The sequence below is a fragment of the Vipera berus genome (genome assembly GCF_964194415.1).
Source record: "Vipera berus genome assembly, chromosome: 1".
Classification (NCBI taxonomy): Eukaryota; Metazoa; Chordata; class Lepidosauria; order Squamata; family Viperidae; genus Vipera; species Vipera berus.
In genome coordinates, this window is record NC_138202.1 from 180,128,408 (window position 1) to 180,145,263 (window position 16,856).

Below are 16,856 nucleotides of genomic sequence, written 5' to 3' on the forward strand. Positions count from 1 at the left end.
GGCAATACAGTCGTGTTTTTTCCCCTGCAAAGAACACACTGTTCTTTTAGTTTGTCTGGTCTCATGGCAAGTAAATACACAGAAATTAAACAGACAATTGTCTTTTTTACAGACTTCATTTAAGTGGCAATATCATGCAGGCTTTCTTGCTAGCTAGTTCCATTGAACAGAAGGAGGCAATCTTTTGAGTAGACATGAATACGATTGCACTATAAATAACTTTCCTTCTGTTTTATTATTAAGTCAGATTGCAGCTTTAATATCCATTGAATTTGCTTAATGCAGCCCCCCTCCCTTGGGTGGGGTAAGGATCACCCCCTTTTTTGCTTGCCTTTTTCAGGACTTGCAGGGGGTGACTGGTGTCTTGCAGGTTTAAAAACTTCAAAATCCTTTTTCTGGGATTCTTTAAAAATATGTCTCCTTTCTATTGTTTTATATGCATTAAGCCTATTTGTTTCCTCTTGGAAACTGATAGTAAATTACATTACTAGGTTATCTTGTGAGTTTTAGTGGTATAATCCTGTGGAGATATGAAAGTCATCAAAGACTTGTTTAAAAGCTATGTACAATTACTACCCCTTGTTTGACACATTTCACTGTATGTGTGGATGTGCAATGGCTAGGCTGGGTTTCAGAACAGAATTTAGTTATTAATGATACACCATCTACTAAAAAAAGAAGCTGGCAGACTAGACTTTTAATTCAGGTAAATCTGCAGTCTTTTAGCTTTCACTGGAGGACAGCTCATCTTACTGTACATTACAGTGTTGATGTGATATGGGTTTGCAATTGTGAGTTGTCCCTTCTGGTGGCAAATATTAGCAGATGGCTGAAGGGTGGAGTGTCTCTGGAAGAAGAAGAGGAGTGACTGAAATCCTCAACACTTTGGGGAAGCTGCATATTGAGCAGCCTTTGAGTTTGGGTTTGAGTCATACTTTGTGTTTTTCTCCATCCTTTGATCTAGGAGGTTCCCCAATAGAAAATGTACTTCCTTGTTACAGAAGAAACATTTTGGATGATGATCAGTCCCACAAGCTTTATTTACTGAGCTGATTGAGAGAGAATGGTGTTGGTGAGTGCAGTGCTCACCTTGATTCAGTGTTTCAGGAAGTGGATCACTTCCATGCTGGTAAAAGTATGCCCCTTTTGTGCTGTGGTATAAAGAACCCAAGAGTGCTCAGTTTCCCTGAGAAATGGTCTTGGCCTTTTCTCAAACTGAAGCTCTGAGAAGCACCTCATCTCATCAGTTAGGTGGGCAATAACACAATTAGTGTTGTAAGAGCTTTCAGCAGTTAATTCCAACCTACGGTACCTGTGTTTTGTTTTGATCTAATTACTGTATTATATTTTCTAATTATTGATATATTTACAAGACCACAGAGGTCACTTTATTAAAACTATAGTGATAAAGGTGGGGGAAAATGTTAAGTTCTTGTGAGGAGCCTTTGGATAGATACATTTTTATGGCAGCAATCATAGTTTTTTTATCTCTACAAAGCAGCACTGAAGTACATATGCCGTTGCTGATATCTCTGAATATATCTAAAACATTGTGGTAGTATTATTCCTCTGCTTGTTTACTAAAATAACATGGCTAGCAATTTTTAAAAAATTGAATCTGTCTGTAGCAAGCAAGCAAGCAAGCAAGCAAGCAATTCATAAGTTTTCTCATGAATTCAACCTTAAGAGAAAAAGAAAAAAGAAAACACAAGCCTGGTGTCTCTCTAGAGAACCCTTGCAATGTGTGAATGAATGGTCGTTATTCATGGTAAGGGTTTAAGAGTTTATTGATTCAATCAACCATAATCTAATGAGGAATAAAATCCTGCCACATTTTTGCTATTCATGGCTCAGACTGATGATGTATATTCAGACAAGAAAGTTGCTGTGTGTGTTCCCTTAAAGAGGCCTGATTGAGTTTAGCAGGACTCACTTTTTGTGGTGCTTTGTGAAAAGTTGTCTTCTACTTAGGTCTTCCTGGAATTGAAATGCTCAGGCATAGTTCTTAGTGATAGGCAAAAAAGACACAAATGTGTTCTCCTCGTAGGAATAAGCCCCACTGATCTAGTAATTGTAGGGTTGCCAGTTGTTTAGCTGGTAGATAGTCCAGATGGGCTGACATTTACCCCCTCTTGAAACTGTTTTTACAAACAGGCAGTTAGCTGCCTGGGAAGAGAAGTGGAATATATAAGCAGAAGTTTGAATCTCATGCTTGATTGCTTCTTTTTTAGTTAAAGAAAGGTGACAGGGTTAAATTTTAATTTAAACTCTGCTTTTTGAAAATAAACAATGAATGCTGGTTCTTCTTTTGTCTTTGGTTCTTCTCAGTGACTTCTCACAGTCTTCTTTGTGTCATCTTTAAGCCCTTCAGTTAATTTCTGGGTACTGATCTGTTGTAAGCTTGCGGGGAAGGAGGGTGGGTGATCATTATTACTTGAGGCATAAACCTAATTTCCAATTTTCATTCTGAAATTTGAGATATGAAACAAAATGTGTAGCCATTCTTCTTACTTTTTTTATTAAAGAAATGGCTCTCTTCTTTTTCAGTGCTTTTTAGTTCTGAATTAGCAATCCTAAAAAGCAGGAGATATATGGTCAAGAGAAGGTACCTCCAGATCGTTTTTTATAGAAAACATTTTCTTACATGCTATGGTGAAAGTAATTGTTTTATTGGGTGGGAGGGGAAGATCAGACTTTTGGGACAGCTATGCCTGATGTAGCACAAATTCTGAAAACTAAAGATAGGAGCAAAGTTATGAATTCATAACCATTCTGCGTCAGTTCTTAATTTTTCAAAAGGATGTTTCTGAATTTGAAAACATTTAAAAAATGTATCCTACCATTTGACTAGGTGTGTAAAGCCATTTTTCATGACAGAAATACAGCATAGCAATCTAAATACAATAATGTCTATTATTTTTGTTATGTATTTTTTTTATTAAAAAGTTTTATAAAAGTTACAATACAAACCCACCCCCAAACCACCCCCCTCCCCCACTTCCCAGAACTGAATACAGGGTTACAAAAATAACAATCAAAATCTAAATAACATTAACCAACTATATATGTAACCAAGTTCCTAATGCACTTTAACTCCCCTTTAACATAAACACAAACAAGATAAAAATAAACATAATAATAATAAGAACATAAAAACAAGATAATATCCATAATGTTAAACAATACTAATAATAAAAATAATAAAATATAATAAAAACCAATAAAAATACCATAAAAACATACTTATTAATAATATCATTCTATAATTCATTCATAAGCTAGATGAAACTTTTTAGTCCCATATTTGTTCTCAATATAATCTATCCATTTTCTCCAGACCGAAATGTATCTTTCTTGTGAATGATCCTTCAATAAGCAGAAGTCTTAACCATTTCTGCCAAATTTGACACCTTAAGTGTCCAATCTTCTATAGTAGGCAAACTATCTTTCTTCCAATATTGACCTACCAAGAGCCTTGCTGCTGTTATCAAATTCAACATCAAATTTGTTTCTTTAGTATCACAATCTATAACAATACCCAATAAAAACAATTGTGGAGAAAATTTTATCTTTCTCTTAAAAATCTTTTGATTATTCCGCCAAATTTTAATCCCAAAAGCTTTAACATTTCTACAAGTCCACCATAAATGATAATAGGTAGCATCCAAACTACCACATCTCCAACATTTGGGCTGTAAATTAGGATACATGCAGGACAATTTTTTGGGATCCAAATGCCATCTATAAAACATTTTATAAAAGTTTTCTCTTAAATTTTGAGCCTGGGTAAATTTCACATTTCTAACCCAAATTACCTCCCATGTATCCAATGAAATTGGTTCTTGAATATTTTGAGCCCACTTTATCATACAATCTTTAACTAATTCTGTTTCAGAATCCAATTCTATTAAAGCATTATATATTCTCTTTATATGCGCTCGGTTTTGATCTTTAATTTGTTTTACCAAATTTTCATCAGTTAATGTAATACCAATTTTCTGATCTATCTTCCACCTCATTTGCAATTGAGTATATTGAAACCAAGACTGTATAATATTTTCTTGTTTTAACTCACCTAATGATTTTAATTGCCAACCATTCCCTATCCATCTAAGTAATTCCTTATATGAAGTCATATCCAAGCTCACACCCACAGATACACCCTCTATCGCATGCCCGGGAATCCCCCAAATTGGTATTTTATAATTTAACTTATAATAATATTTTTTCCATACGCGCAATAAGGCACTTCTTAAAATGTGGGATTTAAATGCCTTATCCACTTTTTTTCATAAACTAAATATGCATGCCACCCATATAATAAGTCCCATCCCTCAAGGTAAAGTAATCTTTCATTTGTTAAATTAAGCCAGTCACTAACCGCTGATAAAACAACCGCATCATAATATAATTTCAAATTAGGCATTTTAAGTCCTCCTCTTTCCCGTACATCTTGTAAGATCTTAAATTTAACTCTCGGTCTTTTCCCTGCCCAAATAAATTTATTAATACCCTTCTGTCACTCATCCAAATTGGCATCCTTTTTCAATATAGGTATCATTTGAAACAAAAAAAGAAACTTTGGTAGAACATTCATTTTAACAGCTGCAATTCTCCCCAACAGAGATAATTGTAATTTTTTCCAACTAACTCCTTTTGTACTTTTTGCCATAATATCTCATAGTTGTTCTTGTATAATTTCACATTTGAAGCTGAAATATACACTCCCAAATATTTAACCTTTTTCACTATTTCAAAACCCGTTAGTTTTACTAACTTTTCTTTTTCATTCATAGTCATTTTTTAAGATAATATTTTACTCTTATAATTATTTATCTTAAAACCAGAAACGTTCCCATATTGAGTTATAATTTCCATTAAATCTGTAACCGATTGTGTCGGTTGAGATAGTGTAACAACCAAGTCATCCGCAAATGCTCTTAACCTATAATCATTCTGCTTTATTTTTATTCCCCTTATTTTAGTTGATACACGAATTTTAATCAATAAAATCTCCAATGTTAAAACAAACAACAATGGTGAAAGGGGGCATCCCTGTCTTGTACCTTTTTCAATTTTAAATGCATCTGTTAATCCCCCATTAATTATAATTTGTGCTGATTGTTGTTGATATATAGCCTTAATAGATTGCAAAAATTTATCCCCAAAATTCAACTTATCAACAACTTTCAATAAAAATTGCCAATTCAATTGATCAAATGCTTTTTCAGCATCTAAAAATATCAGTGCCGCAGGGACTTGGTTGTTCTTATCCAAATACTCTATTAAATTTACAATTTGTCTTACATTATATTTCATATGTCTTCCAGTTATAAATCCAGACTGATCACTATGAGTTATTTGTTTCAAAACCTGCATTAATCTATTTGCCAATATTTTTGCAAAGATCTTATAATCTATATTTAAAAGCGATATAGGTCTATAATTCTTGGGTTGGGTGGGATCTTGCTCCTCCTTTGGAATCAGCGATATAAAAGCCCTTCTCCAAGACGGAGGCACCACCCCTCCAGCCCGGATATTGTTAAATAATTCCTTTAACGGTTCTACCATCTCTGCAAATAATAATTTATAATAAGTTGCTGATAACCCATCTGTACCAGGAGCCTTACCCAATTTTAACTGTTTAATTGCTGAAATGATTTCCTCGGAAGTGATTAATCGATTCATCTCCTCCCGTTGCTCATTTGAGAGCGTAGGAATATGTGCTTCCTGTAAAAATATCTATATCTAAAGTTTGTATAGTCTCACTAGCATATAAATTTGCATAAAAATCTAAAAAACCCTTTTTAATCAAATTTTGTTGATAAACCTCTTTACCCTTATATTCTATTTTCTCTATAGTACGTAATTTCTGTTTTTTCCTTAATTGATAAGCTAACCACCTACCAGGTTTATTTGCATTATAAAAAGTATTATGTTTCGCATACCACAAGTTAGTTGCAACCTGATCCGCCATTAACATATTAAATTGCTCTTTCAGCAAATTTATTGAATCCCTTACTCTCTTATCTAATGGGTTCAAAATAAGAGCTTTCTCTTTCAACTTAATTTCTTCTTCCAACTCTACGTTTTTGCATCTGCTTATGCCTATGTCTACTATGCATATAAATCAAAACCCCTCTCATATAAGCTTTACTAGCATCCCAAACCATTTCAATTGAAGTACCTTTATGCATATTCAAAGCAAATAATTCTTTCAAATGTTCCCTACATTTCTCCGAAAACTCATCATATCTAAATAAATTTTCATTCAATCTCCAAGATCTTCTAATCCCATCTTCATTAAACAACTCCATCCATACCAGACTATGATCCGATAATGTTCTGGAAAAAATCTTGACCTTTTTAACCCTAGAAAAAAGATCATTAGTAATTAAAAAAAATAAATTCTGGAAAACGATTGATGCCTGTCTGAAAAGAAAGTAAAGTCTCTGTCCTCCAAATTTCGCTCCTGCCAAATATCTCTTAATTCCAAATCATCTTTCAAATCAAAAAAGGCTTTAGGCAGTTTGGAATGATTAGGGGTATTTTTAAAAGATCCCTTCTTATCCTTACATGAGTCCAAAACACCATTCCAATCACCCATCATAATAACAGATTTATAATCCAATTGAGTTTTTTTGTCGTGTAAAAGCTTATAAAACTTTCTTTGCTGTTGATTAGGTGCATATAATCCAATAATAAGAACTTTCTTGCCTTGTAACAGTAGTTCAATAATAACATATCTTCCTTGTATATCAATCTCAATTAATCTAACTGGTAAGTCTTTTCTTGAATAGATAACCACTCCACTCTTTTTATCTGGAGCAGATGCAATAAAATGTAATCCCAGTTGGGAATTAATCAAATACCTTTGATCTTTCGCACAAATATGAGTTTCTTGTAAGCAAACAATATCATTTTTATGTTGCTTCAGGTAATGAAATACTTTCTTTTTTTTGTGGTGAATTCAGGCCATTAACATTCCAAGTCAGGAACTTTGTCACCATTCTTTGCGACCTGAAGCCTATAGAACAATGCCTGAAGATCCTCAGTTGGTCTCTTCGGTCTTGCTCCTCCCACTGCCTCAGTAGTAACAGGACCTTGTATTGTAGAACCAGAATCTATCTTCTGTTTCAATTGCTCCTTTCCTTTATGTTTATGCGCAGCCCGTGTCATTCTCTGTTCCTTTGGATCATCCTTTAACACCAAAAACTGTTCAGTAGACTCAGCCTGCTGTGCCTCTCCAGCAACCAATGACATTGCACCTTCAGTTTGCTGTTTATCTTCCAACTTTTCTTCTTTTCTCTTAAGTCACGGAGATGGTGGTGAACCTGCTTTCAGGACATGAATATAAAAATCTTTTGCCTTTGAAATCATGTTAAGTCGATATCGTGTCCCTACATAATTCACCACCATTCTGATAGGTATCTCCCATCTGAACTGAATCTGTCGATTTTTAAGCTCCTCAGACAGGAAACCAAAATCTTTTCTCTTTCTCAAAATTTTTGGAGGTATTTCTTTTAAAATTATAATATCCTGACCTGCAATTTGAAATCTCTGTTGATAAAAGGCCTGGATAATTGCATTTCGGAGTGACCTCTTAGAAAAATAAATCACCACATCTCTAGGTAAATTTTTCTGCCTCGCAATCTAAGAGTTAACCCTAAATATTTTATCCACCTCTCTTGATAATTCCTCAGGATCACATCCCAAAACAGGAGCTATATCTTTTGCTACCTCCTCCTTCAAGTCTTCACATGGGTTCTCTTTCAGTCCTCTTATTCTCAAGGCAAATTCCATGTCTCTATATTGTGAGATAGTCACCTCATCCTCCATTCTATCAATTTTATTTTCAACTGTGGCAATTCTACTTTCTAATTTTGCACTGTTTTCCACAACCTCATCCACACGATCATCTAAATGTTCAATGTGTGTGGCCAGCCCTTGGAGTGTGAGCAATATGTCTTCTCTCATCTCTCTATTTTTACTCTCAAAAAGATCAGCCATCTCCTCCTTTATTTGTTGAGCTGTTTGTTGAGCTTGAAGCTTCAAAGCATCCTGCAAATCCTTAAGTGTAAATGCAGGTGGTGGGGGAGAAGGTGGAGGAGATTTGGGCTTCGATGTGGATTGCACTGCAGGCTGTGTTACAGGAGAGGAAATTGAACTTTTAGAAACAACAGGAATTCCCTGCCGTCTTGAAGCCATTTCCCCACTTGTTAAAATTCACTTTCCCTTATTGCTTTCACTTTCCCTCTGCACTTCAAGATAAATAAAGTCCCAGAAAAATCTTTACAAACTTTAAAAATTCTCAAATACACAAAAATCCAATATGTTATTCAAACTTTGTTACAAAATATATCTCTTTCTTCATGCTTTGTTCTTTCAAAAAACAAAAGAAAAACATTCCGGCGCCATCTTTTCCCTTTCAAAATCAAATTAGGGTATGGAGAAAATTAATACTCCCCGAGTTAAAGTTCCAAATACTTGCAAATTTAACTCCTCCTGATCAGCTCTGTCTGCTTTCAAATCAATCACAGATCGCTATAATCAGCAGATGTGGATGCGGCGTCTAGCTTCACCCCATCAACTCGGAGCAAAGGCATCCTGGATTCGGAGAAAGCCTCGGGCTCTGAGGGAGCTCTCACCCTCCGACCCCCAGATATTTCTGGGGGTCTAGGGGAGCTCTACCTCTACCTGAGGAAAGCTCACCTCCCCTTCTTCTCCCGAGGGGGAGGTTTACAAGCCACGGGACAGCTGATTTTCACTCTCCACGGTTCTGATGAAACCTCAGGACGGGCAGCAAAAAAAGCCGCCATCGGCGTGGCGTTGCCACCGGAAGTCTATTTTTGTTACGTATTGAAGTAATTTATATGGGCCGTTATAATTGAATAATGGTTGTGTTGTCTGAACGTTAATTGCCTGTCTGCAAGTTTGCAAGCTTGTGTTTTGGGCGGAAGAATTGCTTTAATTTCATTGGCTGCCGCCTATCGGCAGTCCATATAAGTAGATGTCAAGGCGGCTGTTAGAGCTGCTTCTGTGTTAACCTAATAAACATTCTGTTACTTTCACCTTCGCCTCATCAATGCCTCAAAGATCTCAGAACATAACACTTTTGATTGCTGTAATATATTTCAGTCACAACAAAAGACATATAAAAAAATAAAAATGGGTAAATATATTGTAGCAGTTCATACTAGGTGTAGAAATCGCAATCTTACTGTAGCTCTATCCCCCAGCCTGAGAAATTCCTGTGTAGATATCCAGGTTGCCCTCTGCTTTGGGTTGATTTCTTTGGGATTCAGGGGCTGTTTAATGGTCTTATTTTTTTTAAGAAAGATAACCAGACACTTCTGGGTAAAAATTCCAGTTGCTATGATAGTGATAATGAATGTTCTTCCTATTGTGATGCAAACATAAAAATATTCCTAAACATCTATTTGTACATTAATGCTGTTGTACTTTTTCTTTGTGTGGCAGTAAAAAAGCTGTGCCACCTTCTCTTCCTATGTGAGTTCTTTGATGTCATTGACTGAGACTCCACCCTCACACTTTTTTTAAAAAAAATGGGGAGATAGAATGAATCAGGAAGTTTGATCAGGATCAGCATGGAATATTTCCATCATGAAAAGTTGTGGAGGAAACTGTGTGATGTCTCTCCTCCTTCCTTGGGTAAAGCAAGACATAAACTGGCCATAGGTATTCAGGATCTGTAAACGTCCATGCAAGGAGGGACATGCATATTTTTCTTTCAAACACAAGTAGGACATATAATAACTGTCTGGAAGTGAGATCTTTTCTCCATCTGGATGCTGCTCACTGTATCCTCAAACTGTGGTGTTTCCCCATATGTTTGAATATGGCTTATGTTTTCCTTAAGGAGGTTGTAATGATCAAAGGAGCTAATTTAAGAAGAGCTGAAAATACCGAGTGCACACTTTGCAGATTGTACTGCAGCAAGAAAAGTGAAGTCAGATGAAAGTCCACAGACGTCATAAAAATACCAACTCCTATATCATTTCGGCTGAAATTCAGTGTTGTCAGCTAGTAAGGAGTCATCTCTTCAATTGTTTAGTTTAAGGGGAAATATGTCTTTAAAAGCCAGATGGGTCAGGGATTTCCAAAACAAGACAGTGAAAGTATTGAAACCTTTTCCAGAAAACATATATTGTTTAGTAAAAAGTGGTTCTGTATTATATTAAGATATATATTTAAAATACTGCAAGTCCTTGGGAAAAAGATGCTTTAGTATCTATTTTTCTCTCTCCCTGCAACTCATTCAGGCACATATTAATTCTTGTGCTTCTGTTAAACTGGGAGTAATCTGTTTCATCTAATTCTTAATTTAGTCCCTTCTCTTAGAAGGCAGAGACAAATGTTGAGTTGCTTGTCATCTGTATCATGCTACAACCAGCTGTGCACAGTTTTGTTTCATATTTTATTGAAAACATTTAGCATTTTTGTTTATTTAAACAGTGTCTGTACAAATTGAACATCAATCAGTTTATACTGTGTCATATTATTAGTTCATTTGACTAACAGCTCATGTATTTAAGATGTTTGTATACCATCCTTTGCAAAAAAAGTACTCCAGGACAGAACTGATTAATAAAATCACAGTGATTTACTGCACTGAAATAAGATACAAGTCAATGTAGAATGAAAATATTACTATAACTGTTAGTGAAATAGCAAACATTTTAAAAGAAACAGAAAACACAGTCAAGAGATATACCACCCTCAACTTGCAAAACTGAATTATTAAAGTGCTTGCAAGACCCTTGAGTTCCTTAGTGAGGATGTCACAACTGAGAGAGTCCTGTAATTCCCCTTTCTCCTCAAGACACTATCTGTCCACAAAAACATAATTAGGACTCCTCCCCAAAGTGGTATAGGTTGGTGTATACTACAAAAGTACTTTTGCCATAAGGATCTTATATAAACAACAATATTTTGAGCTACTCTTAAACAAATAATACAAGCAACATTTCGACACTCTTAGTAACCAACCTTTGCATCAGCCTAAACATGGACAGCTAAAGGTATTTCTAATTGGTGTTGCCAGCTGTTTCCCCATTATTTAACCTCAAACTATTCACCAACGCCATCTCTTATCTTTTCGAAATGTAATTGTATTGATCTCCATCCAGCCCTGCACTGCCTCTAGAAAGTGTCACACCTGAATCAGATGAGATTGAAAGAGATAGGCATTACATTGCACAATAATATCAATTTACCTCTAATTACTTGCATTATTTTCTTTGGCCATTTTTAATTTCATATAATGCCACATTAATGGCATGGGAGAAGAGACAATGATGTCTTTAATTTATTAAATAAACCTTATTAAACAAAAGATTGATTATGTACCAGGAAGTCAGTGTTGATACTTGGTGATCATATATAGATAGATTTTCTCCATGAGGCTTTGTCCCCAACCTGCTCCTTCAGACCTTCCAATGGTTCACCCATTCTTGGTGCAACTTAGCCCATTCACCTTGTTAGTGATCATCTGTTCCCTTTCAGCAGCACTGTTGACTTCCACAGAGAGCATGGTCTTTGTATAATCTATCCGAAGAATGATGCTGTTATGGGGAAATTAGGAGGATGGAGTATTAGGTATGTTTGCCTCCTTGAGTATTTATAAAAATATAATAAAGATAGGATGTAAAATAAATAAATACTCTGTTTATTTGCTATCCATCATATTCTCAAGAGTCTTCTCCAATGCCAAAGTTAAAAAAAAATAGTAGTAGCACTTTATTGTGATCACTGATCAAATTCAACAAATTAACAGCAGATGAAATGTTAATTTGCACAATTTAAATTTATTTATGGTTGAAGACCAGCTTATATAAAATCAAAGTTTGGTATGACACAGATTTTAAAAGTATCACCTATTAATATATCCTACAGATAATAAGAATTAAAATTATGATAGTTGAACATTTCCTAAAGCACAAACACTGTCATCATGTACAGAGGTGGACCCAGCTGTTCTGAACTGGCCAGAGTGTTGTATTTTCTTTGTCAAAGCACTAAGAGCCTGATTGCTGATATTTTTTTAATGTACTATGCAGGCAACATTAAAAAAAAGCTGGCAGATGCAAATATTCTGTGAGATAATTTCATTAAGAGGGTTATATTCAAGGCTTTTTGATAGTCTATGTCCAACATGCATATTGCTGGTCTTCAGCTTCATCATCTCAAAAGCCAGAGGAATTGGGGATTGTCCTGAGATTCTTAATATTGAAATATTAAGGCGGCTAGGGATTCAGTTGAAAAGATTGGCTTTAAACTCACACTTGGAGGAGTTTTACCCCTGCTTCTAAGTATCAAAATCACCACTGTGGATTGTGAATATGATCAAAGTCATTGACAAATTGAATGGCCTTAGAAATGTGAATGATAAGTAAATTCAGATGTTAAAATTTTTGACTGTAGATTCAATCCTGAGAACTCTGCAGCATTTGTTTGGTCTGGCTTTAAAAATGTGACACTCTATTAAAAAGAAAGGCCATTATAGCCCTGTAATTTAGGCATTATTGGCAAAGGAGTTGATAGGTTCCCTCTAAACATCGGCTCCATAAAAACAATCCTCTGAAATTTGAAAATTTATAAATTATGTACAATTTATAATTATTTTTTATTTTATAATACCAGACAATACCAGACACCTGATGGTATACCAAGTTGATTAGTATAACAATTAGCCATATCATTGACACATAAAAGCATAGGTATTATCCTGTCTCCTAACTTTGGGGGGAAAAACAGAGATTGCACGTATCATAGGATTTCATAGTTTAAACATGTGGAAATAAGCTATTTTTAATGTTTTGGAATGCTTGAACACATTTTGGGAACTTTGAGACTTGTAATAGCCATTTCTTGTGTTGTTTGAAATGAAAGTTGACCCTAGTCTATTTTGGAAACCTATGCAGATCAAATCTAATTCATTACTGGATGTGAGTTACTGGGATTGTTGATTAGGCTAAGAGTTAAAACACAGAGACAGACAGACACACAAACACATACACTGGAAGAAGGCTGTGGCAAAACACTTTCATACTGCTGCTAAGAAAATTTTATGAATACAGTCACTTCTAAGACTTTGCTTTTACTAAAATAATTTTATTCTCCTCTAACCTTGAACCCCTGGAGATGTATTGGACTACACTTCTGATGTCCTCACCTAGTACAAACTAAACTTCCTAGGGACACTGAGGTAGAATTCAAGTGGTGGAGAGCTACTTTGCTGAGCTTCCAACTGGAAAGCTGACAGCCCGGGTTCAAGACCCGAGTGAGGTGCAATGGGGAGAGCTCCCCTTAGTTGCCCTAGTCCGGCCCATCTAGCAGTTTGAAAGCATGCAAATGTGAGTAGATAAATAGGTACCACTTTGGTGGGACGGTAACGGCATTCCGTGCTCTTCAGCATACAGTCATGATGGCCACATGACCATGGAATGTCTGGATAACACTGGCTCCCTTGTCCAAGAAATGGAGATGAGCACCGCTCCCTAGAGTCGGACATGACTGGACAGGGGAAACGTTTACCTTTACCTCTTCTACCATATGTTGAATAGTTGCTGTGAAGTCATAGATCCCTAAATGTAAGTCTTGTGTTCTCATGCTCCAGGGTGCATTTTGTCCTCTAGCAGGGAGTCTGAGGAAATTTTCACTGCTGTCTACTTTTACCTCTCCAAGAAGGAAAGTTTGATTCTTTCTATATGAAGGATGCTACTCATTCACATGATGGTCTATCTAAACGTCAAGGTGCATTCAGAGCATGAGATTGCATCAGCTTAGTTCCTGGGACATTTTCCAGAAAAGACAGGGGCACTTCACACTAATGGATTCATTTTGTTTTTTAAAAAATATTGCTTATCTGGTTTTGGAACAGTGATAATAAATTTGTTTTTCAGCTGTTTTCTATCCTTGCCTGTGATATGAAAAGAGGATGAATCAGTTGGCCTCAGATTCTTATTTATGTCCTCCTAGTCACCAGTTAGGTTGCCCTACATGCGAAAAGTAAATAAATAGTATGGGGAGAACTTGCATGACATTAGGATTCCGATTCATGTATGGAACTTACATGAGTAGGGGAGGCTTGGAATTCAGGACTGTTAAAGGGGTTGGTGTATTGATGGACATGTATCTAGGATATTGGCTTGCATTCTACTTTGGCTAAAGCATGTGCCTTCAAAATATTATCTGGTAATATAAGGCTTAGAATGTATATCTGTGATTATTACTTTAAGGAGGAATTCACACAGTCATTTCCCCTGTACTTTTTATACACTGGCTTCTGATGGAAAAAAACTCTCAAGAGTCTGCAGTGTTAATAAACTTATGTTTGGAGATCATTCCCCAGTTATCTTCTCACCTTGACCTTACCCTAAGCTCCAAAACTTTTCTCAAGGCAGAAAGGCATGTTTTGGTACAAAACAACTTACTGAGTGGAAGCCATTCTAAATAAGGGTAAGTTTCCTAATTTCTTCTTTGACATTCAGCAGGGGGCAGAACAGGGTTATTAATATAAGAGGAGTGTGACTCAGTGTGAAAATCTGCTCTGCTCTGTTTATGTTTCTCGTTTGGAAAGGTATAAAATATATTTAAGGAGCAGGTAAAATTCTAAAAAGTTCACAGATTAAAATATAATAAATGTGAGAAGTTGAACAATAGGAATTTATGCTGGGTGTCTCTTAGATTTCAAGAACCCCTATTTTCTTGGAATTTGGAACATGTAATTCTATTCTTATTGGTGAACCAGCATTGAAAATAAACCATCAGTTGATGGTCAGTTATGGATGCCAATGGACTATTTTTCCCACATTAAAACATTTTATGTTTAAAGCAGCTTCTACTGCATTTATCATATGTGTGAGCATGACAGTGTTGTGATTCAGGGTCAGCCTGTGGGTCCGGCAGCCGGGTCGGATGACTCGGATGACTCAGACGAGGGGGAGGAGGAGGGTGTTGAAGACGAACTTGCTGATGATGGCTTGGAGGCTTCGCAGAGCCCCCAGCCAGGGCCCTCTTACTTGGTGGAGACTCAGCTGCGCGAGCCCGACAGTGCGGATGATGATGACCCACAGCTGGCCCTGTTCAAGGACGCCCGACACAGGAGGCAGTCAAGCAGGAGCAAGCAGAGAAAGGCTGTGGGACTTCTCGGAAGGAGGCACAGGGAGGCCACGCCCTGAACTCTAATAAAGGGAGTGTTTGGGGAAGGGCTGGTTGCTGAAAGCAACCGCTCCGTTTGAGGATCAAAGCTCCGGTATCTTGTTTCATGTTTTTGTTGTTTGTTTGTGTAATAAACGTGGCAGACGTTTTCCAGCCTCAGACGCTTTCCAGCCTCTGCCGTTTGTACAGGGGTTGCCTTTCTGCAAGGCCGGTAGCAGGCTGGTACAGAACAGTTTGCTTTCAGCCTCCCACCCCTTACTACTATTATGGAGCAGCTACGTGCCGAGAATGCTCAGCTCACCCAGCAACTCACTTTGCTGGCAGCTCAGGTGGCTCAAATGCAAGCTCAGGTTCATGCTGCACCCCCACCCAGGAGAAAATGCCAAGTTGCAATGCCGGATAAATTTACAGGTACTCCAGAACTGTTTCCTGCTTTCCTGGGACAATGCCAGCTCTTTATCAGCGTGAGAGCAGCTGATTTCCCCACTGACCGGGATAAGGTGGGGTTTGTGTTAAGCCTTCTTTCGGGTGATGCAGCTCGTTGGGGCACGCCTCTGCTGGCTCAACCTAGCCCATTGTTGGACAACTTTGTGGGGTTTTGTGACCATATGCGTCTGATGTACGAGGATCCTATTAAGACGCAGACTGCCACTCGACGCCTGAAAGCTCTGAGGCAGGGTCAACGCCCCCTACAGGGCTATATCAGCGATTTCCGGCTGCTTAGCCAGGATTCCGCCTGGAATGAGGCTGCGCTCGTGGATGCCTTCCAGGACGGATTGTCGGAGGAGATGTTGGATGAGCTGGCCCGTGTGGATATTCCCTCAGACTTGAATGGGCTGATCCATCTCTGCCTGCGGATCGATGCTCGGTTGCAGCAGCGAAAGAGTCGCCGTGCCACCCCACAGACCCCTGCCGCCCCTGTTGTGCGTGAGCCCCCAGCTCAAAGGGAGGAGCCAATGGAGCTGGGTGCCGCCAGGTCTCGTCTATCAGTGACTGAAATGAACAGACGACGATCGGGGGGGTTGTGTTTTTACTGTGGGGACCCTGGACATTTGGCTGCTTTTTGCCCAAAGAAGCGTCAGCGGGCATCAGTGACCAAGCCTGCCCCGAGAAAGTCCCCTACTTTGCTGTCGGGAAACGCCCCGAGCCCGATCTAGACGGTGTGAGAGATCGGGCGTCCCACAACAACAACACCGAGCGACGCCTTTCCGATGGTGCCTGTGAACCTCCACGGCATTTGATTTTGGAGGCACGTCTGATCCTTCCTGGCAAGCCAGAGGGGATTCCAGTCCATGCCTTAATTGACTCTGGGGCCACCACAAACTTTATGGACTCAGCCTTTGTTGCCAAATGGGCTGTTCCCCAGTGCCCGGTGGATCCGCCCATGTTAGTGGAGACTATCGATGGTCGAGTGCTCCTGTCTGGGCCTATTACGGCCGCCACGCAACCAGTATGTATGGCCATCAGTTCCCACGTGGAGGCCATCCAGTTCTATATCACCTCAGATCTGCACTTTCCCGTGGTCTTGGGACTGGCGTGGCTCTGGGCGCATGACCCACAGATCTATTGGTCACAGAACTTGGTCACCTTCCCAAGCTTGCAGTGCGTGGACCACTCCCGCCATATCTGTGCCGGCCAGGTGGAGGGTTCCCCAGGGGTTTCCTTGCCTCCCG

The 16,856-nt window shown here is 38.1% G+C and overlaps 1 long non-coding RNA gene across 1 annotated transcript in view; it reads left to right on the plus strand.

Annotated features, from left to right (window-relative positions):
• Window positions 1-1,715: 1,715 nt before the first annotated feature.
• LOC308670749 overlaps window positions 1,716-16,856 on the plus strand; it is a 64,700-nt gene continuing 49,559 nt past the window's right edge. The window contains exon 1 of the long non-coding RNA XR_014027073.1: window positions 1,716-1,768. This is a non-coding gene — a long non-coding RNA (uncharacterized lncRNA). The remainder of the gene's footprint in view (window positions 1,769-16,856) is intronic.